Consider the following 7,905-nt stretch of genomic DNA (forward strand, 5'->3'; position numbering starts at 1 on the left):
AGTAAGGGGTGGGACAAAGATGGACGCAGTCGAATATGGGGGGTGGACGGTATAGGGTTAATTGAAAAGCGCTTGCGCAAAAAGTCAAAAAGGCTATGTGATATGGTTGCTTTGCTTCACAGTTGTGACCAGAGAAAAAAATAGAGTAGATAGTGAACAGCAGCACATTTCAGCCCCGTGAAATGAAAAATTAATTAAACAGGACCGACGGAAAGAGGTGAAGAATCATGCGAAGAAATGGGGCTGGCCAAATATTCCATGGCCTTGTGAACTTCGAAGACTAGATAACTGTTCCGCACCGCTTTCTGGGTCGGATAAAAAAATAAATTAAATGTAAAAAACGTTCATGCATTGCTAACATGCTTCTTGCTTGAATAAAAAAACAATTATGAGATAGAAATGTGATACATGTCCGATGACATAATTTTTGCACATGGAATTAGCTATTTTATTGGATTATATTTCTTTTATATATATAAATATTAAGATAATAATATACTATATTAACATAAATAATCTTTAATTAAATTGTAAAATCCATAACTCGGATAGTAAAAATATGATAATCTCATGAAAAATAAATTAAAATATAAATTAAAAAACATTTATGAAGTCCAATTCATTAACCGCTCAAATAAAATAAAAATTCAATGCATATTTGCCAACATATTTTTCAAATACATAAATAATGACATGTTATATGACATTTTAAGATGTGAATTTTGACACAATAACGTGTTGGATTAACTAGGGTCAACCTTGATTAAGTTAGTTAGATTAACTAGGGTCAACCTTGATTAAGTTACGGGTTATGAGAATACAACGACATCGTAAAGAGCAAATCAATAAGCAAATTGAAAAGCATGAAGTCCAGCTCAAACTAGCCTCGCGTTGAAAAATTGAAGAGGGAAAAAAATCATTTTATTTTTATAAATATTTACCATAGAAGTCCAGCTCAAACTAGTCTTACGTTGAAAAATTGAAGAGGGAAAAAATCATTTTATTTTTATAAATATTTAAAAAAAATTAAATCAACTTGGGTTATATTGTCAAACTCATGGCACAGGTCATGGAAATATGATAATTTTATGAAAAATAAATTTTAAAAATCATCAAGGCTCAATTTCTAAACAACTTATTATTGAACGATGAATTGAAAAAAATGATGATTTGAAATAAAAGGGACATAAAAAAAGATTCAAGTTAATTTAATACATGTTGTTAGATCAAATTGATCTTATAGAAAATAAAAAAAATTATAAAATATAAATCCTAACCAATTCAGCGCTGAAAAATAAAATTAAAAAAATATATTTAAAAAAAAAGACTCAACTTAATCCAGCAAAGCTTTGCAAGATTGCAATTGATGTCAAGAGACCGGGATTACCTCGTAGATGAAAAATCATAAAAAAATATATGCATCATAATTCTCAACTAGTATAATATTAAAGAATAAAAAATATATATATATATTAAAAGAATAAAAAAAACTAGGTAAATTGATGCTAGCATGATAAATTCACAAAATAAGGTCAAATGTTTTTTAAATGGTAGAAAATAATGGTAGGTATAAACATTAATCAAAAAAATAACAACTAATTTTTTTTTAAAAAAAAATAATTTGGCAACCCGTTTTGGTTTTTATACAAGGCCAGGCGTAGAGATCTAATGATTGAGGTTAAGGAAAAGGGAAATAGATAAAAGTAAAAAAAAAAAAGGTGATTTGTTGAATAATGTAACTTTTGTAATTGTGTTTTGAAAAAAATATTTTTATTTGAGGTTGATTTGGTATTTATATGTATTTAATTAAAATTTTAGTTGAAATTGAGATTGAATAAAAAATAATTTAATGTGTTTGGTTAAATATATTTTTCAAACTAAGATTATAAAATAACTAAAAAAATATATATTAATATTGATATTTTTAATTTAAATATTATAAATTTAGCTATCACTACTATATCACTAAATAAATAATATCTTATAACAAATATTTTTAATTGTTTCACTAACTTATCTACTATTTCACCACACATGAAATTCATCCAATAAGAATTAAATTTTTTATAATTTTTTGAGCGTGTAATAAAATCAAGTAAAATATTATCAGAATTGAAATTGAAATTGAAATTGCGATCAAATTTTATAAATTTTACTTTATTATATGATTTTTTTTAAATTTATATTGTGTTATTAAATAAAATTAAATACTAATTTTTAAGTAAAATATAATTAAAAAATTAAAAAAGTTTAATCAGAGACTGTACACATGAATAATAGATAATTGTACACATGAATAGATTAAAAAATTAAATTTTTTAATAGGAGACTGTACACATGAATAATAGATAATTGTTGACGTTAACGATGCTAAATGAATCCACTTGATAATGTACAGATAATGATAATCGCCAAATAAATACTCCTAATTTAGCTGAGAAGGAAGGAAGCAAACGACCAGCTGGGTTGGCTGGACCCTTGAGTCGTATCTTTCACTTGGCAGCAGGCGAGCAGAAGTGAAAAATTACAAAGCAGTAATTTTTTGCTTTACAAAACCGGAAGTACAAACTTAATTTTCAATGAATCTATTTCTAAAATTTGAGTTTCAAATATTTACCAAACAGTTATAAATTATGGATAAAATAAAACAAAGGTCCAATCACAGTAGAAGCCAAACTGGAGCAGACTGCCACCTACACACTGCTTGCGGAGACGGAGCATGACGAGGCGATTTCAATTGACACCAAGAGAGGGCTGAAACAGACGTTGAAGGCTGCTACACATGCCGCTCAAATGCGGCGACCTCTTCCCCAAGACGACACTTGTGTTGCACCTATTGGCCACTTTTTTCATAATTTCTCATTTTTTGTTCAAAACAATTCTTGATTTATCAAGTTTTGTTTTAATTCTTAGAACAATTATTTTAATTAGTAAAATTGAATTTATTTTTTCTAAACCAAGCGACATAATTTCTTTTCCAGCACCACGATAATCGCATGCAAAGTGAATGGAAGTAAACCATTAGAGAGCGACCCAACAGTCTGAGAGAGAAACATAGCCAGTTTATTTTACTTTTGAAAAATTATTATTGTTATTATTTCCTTCAAGTTATTTTTTTATTTTAGATTGTTTTGATACATTAATATAAAAAATAAATGTTATAAATTAAAAATATTATTTTAAATAAAAAACACTCAGTATACCATTACGAAACAGGCTCATGGGGAATGGGGTTTACAGCAGGTATTATTTTTAGGGTTCTGCAAAGCTTGGAAGATGCAATTGGCATTTTCTTGTCAGGTATTGGACTTGATGAGCGAAGTAAAATATACATAGGCCAGTCGCAGGTAATTAAATATTGCAGTGAGAGAGTAAATGGAGAGAAGATTATTTTGTGTGGCCGAGCGTACATGTGCACCATCAGCATTCGATGCTCTCATTTTGGATTATGGTCCCAACGGGGGTGAGTTTTAAGAAAATAAAAATTATTATTTTAATATATTTTTAAATAAAAAATATTTTAAAAATACAGTTACAAACACGGTATAAGAAAATTCTACGTACTTAAGCACTTTGTGATATGTGATTGAAAGGCTCGCAGTTAAGGGAGGAGCTAAAAAATTTTACTTCTCTGGATTATTAAATAAATATATAAATTTATTTCAAGATTAATTATTAATTTATATATAAAATTTTTTAAAATTAATAATAAAGTTTTAATTTAAATATATTATTTAAAATATTAAAAAATAAATTTGAAAGTATATAAAATTAAAGTAAAAATAAACTCATTATTAAAGTTATATCCTTTGAAGTTTTATAAAATATAATTGATGTATAATCAAATCTAAATTGATATTATAATAACTCCTCAACCGGGATAAAATAAGAATATTATATCAACTAAAAAATAAAATAATTAAATTTTTTTCCTCTCGATTCCTCCTTCTTCACTTGATACTTTCTTATACTAGTATTTTATAAGTTGGACTTTGTATATTTATAAGACTATTTTCTTTTTTTTTGGATTTTTTTTTTAATTTTTTTTCCTTACTTTTTTTTTATTCTGCTTCTGCTTAATCGACAACGTATAAAAGGAATGAAAAACTAATTTGTTTTATTTTTTAATGGCAAATAAATATTTTACCTTTAATGAGTTATCTTGTTTTTATTGATGATTTTTTTTATTAGCACTACCAAGTTCCATTCATCTTAAAATTTTAATTAAATTTTATTAAATATATTTTAAGATTCCTTGTACATTTCAGTTTAATTTGATTGTTAGATTGAAAATTACACCTTATAATATAAAACTGATTAAATTATGATTTTTCATTAAATTTTTAAATTTTTTAAAAAATTATGAAATTTTAATTTAAGTCAAAGTATCATATTAGAAAACCCAATAAAAAATTTTAGAATTGTTTTTGATAACTTAATTGAAAATTATAAATTTATTTTTATATAAAATTAATAAAAAAAAATATTAATAAAATCTTTACATGTATTATAGCACACCCAATCCTTTAGCATGCCTCCGCCCCTGCTCGCAGTGGTGACCAGCAAGATTAGTGTGATACAGTGGGCTCGTGATGATCATCATTACAGTCATCATTATTGTCTCCACGTAAGATCATGGGTCAACTTTAATCTGATACCACTTGATTGTGTTTCTAGAAGATGGTCCGTGCATCCTGTGCAGAGTGTATGGGCAGCACTGATGCATAAAAGTGTGCTCATATAACACGTATGTATGGAATTTACATGCGTTCGGCATGCATACATGTCTGGGATTGGACAGGAGCATGGCGTGGTTTAAAAAATCATGTCCATGGCCGCATTTCCCTTCACAATTTTCCTTTTTATATTCGGTTTGCGAGACTATTCCGTGTCAATTTTCACATCCTAGTATAAAGGTTAATCATTAATTAAGATTGTACGATGGTTGATATTCGCTATAATATTAAGATTTTTTTTTCCCGCTCTCATTTAACGGTATTGAACCTTTTTTTTTTTAATTCCATCCAAATTAAACAGGTTCATTTATTTACTAACTTGTATTTTATTAAAAAAATAAAACAAAAATCTTTTTATGGGATTTGAATCCCATGCAGATGGAGATTAACGAAGTTTTTTTATATCTTCACCTCTATATCCATTTTTTCATATATATTTCAATTCAAGACATCAACTTGTATCAGATTTCTCACATGCTTTATCTCACTACTGTCCACTGCAGTTAATGAACTGAATTAAATACATAGTCCTCCTAAAAGAATTACTCGATCGGAGTAAAAATGTTTTGCACGCATGAAGACAAATAGAGCTAGGTTCAAGCAATATTATAAATAACTACATATATAGGTTATTCTAGACATGTATTGATAAAATCTTAAACATATAAACTTGAGCATAAGATGAATAGCGTCGGAGAAGACCTCATCGATCTCCATAGCTGAGATCGTTGAGTGTTTTTGTGATTTTATCAGCCTCCACCGTGACAGAGATAAAAGTCCTTCCATATACCTAAACAAAGAGTAAGGGCAGGGAAGAAAGAAGATTGACGGGGGAAACGAAACACAGTCCAATGAGCTAGGACATCCGAGCTACATGTTCTCTCTATAATTTCAAATTCGAGTCCTTGGTTGCTTATATGATGTCATTGAAGGCTTACACGGTCGTTAATTTCAGGCAGTCATTAACTTCAGGGCCTATAAGATTAGTCGTGGTGCGTGTAAGCTGGTAGGACATCCGAGCTACATGTTCTCTCTATAATTTCAAATTCGAGTCCTTGGTTGCTTATATGATGTCATTGAAGGCTTACACGGTCGTTAATTTCAGGACTCATGGGATTAGTCGTGTTGCGCGTAAGCTGGTCCGGACACCCACATTAATCTAAAAAAAATAAATAGAAAAAGCAGATATTCTTGCAGCATTATTAACACGTAAACCATGAAAAAGAGAGAATAAAATAAGGAATTGAAAAGGGCGTTCACGTCGAATTAATTGATAGTGTGTTGGAGTGAAGAGGAAGGGGTAGATCAAGTGCGTTAATTTCCTTGGATCCAGTCTGTCGTTCCTCAAAAGACACCTCTGCTCTCTCTCTCTCTCTCTCTCTCTCTCAGCACAGCGCCCCACAAATACCATACCGTATCCATCCACTGTAAAACCCGAGGTTGACCCCGAAGGGAATTTTCAAATTCAACGAGACAGGAGGACAGGTCACAGCTGAAAGTACTTGATGGTAATGGCGAGATGATATTGAAAGAACGCTATAACGGTGTTATGTGTTCCAAAAAGGATCTGACGGTGAAGAATGAACATGAGTGAACAAACTTCATGCTGCACAGACTTCTCTGGCTGCGCGTTCCTTTCGTACAGATCTCCGGCATCGCGATAAATGGGTTTCATATGATCACGGGCCTTGACCAGATACAAGATTAATGGAGTGACAGTGGTTACTTAAAAAATATATATATGTTTTAAAATTTATTTTTATATTAATAATTTTAAAAGATAAAAAATAATTTTAAATAAAATAAACAATATTAAATTTCTATGAAATGCTATTTAAAAGACAATTACAAACTAGTCCTGGAAGGCCAAGGACACGTATATAAATAATATTTGAGGCTCGCGCCGGGGAAGATGGAAGCGGACTGGGTGCAGGGTTGTGCTTCACACGCGAGTCGTGGAACCTTTTGTTATCGATTTGTATTTATTAGGAAAAGATGAATATGGTTAGCGTTAGGTACAATGGGGTCTTCCTTGTCTCACGTTAAAATTGATTCCATTCAAAAATCTGTTCACTGTTTCTTCGTTATGTAATATGTAGAACACAAGTTTGTACGTATTAAATAATTTACCTCCCTTGTAGTTAAATGTAAGGTTTCATTCTTGACTATTGCGATTTTAATATCAATAATCCAGTTAGATTGTTAAATTGCGAGTAAGAAATTCATGAAATTGCTAATCAATTTTTATATTCTGTTTTTTTATTCGATTGAAAGCATAACATGAGAATACAAGTATCCATATAAACCCACGATAAGCCCTGCCAGACATTAATAAAATCCAATCATAATACTTTATCTAAACTGAAAAATTAATTAATATTTTTATATATTATTATATTGCAAAGATTAAAAAGTTAATGATAAACTAAGATTTTATTTGTGTATCTCTGTATAATAAAAAGGGTCAAGAAATACTTACAAAATATAAATCTTCTTGAATATAAACATGTTCTAGTAAAAATATGTTGGATTTGATATTAGATAGACTCAGCTACAAATTGGGTCTAGTAAGCCTCAACCATGTTGAGTCTGGATGTTGTGCCAGACTCAGATACAAATTGGGTCTGGTAAGCCGCCTCAACGATGTTGAGTCTGGATGTTGTGCTAAGCCTCGAGAGTGTAAGGTGTGGCTGGTACCAGACTTGAACATAATTGGATTTGGTGGTATACCACACTCTAAGTGTTTTTGGGGTGTCTAATGCTAGACTCAATCATGATTGAGTTTTCGTGGTGTGGCAAGCCTAACTCTAAACATAAAAAATGCAAAATGACATTTTAATTTTTATTCTTCATAAAACAATAAAACTTATGAATTATAAATATATAACAAGATCTTCATAATAATGATTCATAATTCTTGTTTTATATTACATATATATCTTTATTATATCTTTTTTTAGAATATTATTGTATTTTTTTCTAATAAAATACTTATTTAAATATCAGAGAGTTCATATCTTTACCGTAAAGAAACGTTTACAAGTATGATTTATAAGTTCTTTTGATTTATCAAACATCAAATACAAGTTATCAACTACTTTAACTATAATAAATAAATAAAATTACTATAACCAACTATACAACATGAAAATATTGTTATTAAGCCACT

Source organism: Populus euphratica, unplaced genomic scaffold (assembly GCF_000495115.2).
Source record: "Populus euphratica unplaced genomic scaffold, PopEup_1.0 scaffold1.1, whole genome shotgun sequence".
In the NCBI taxonomy this organism is placed as follows: Eukaryota; Viridiplantae; Streptophyta; class Magnoliopsida; order Malpighiales; family Salicaceae; genus Populus; species Populus euphratica.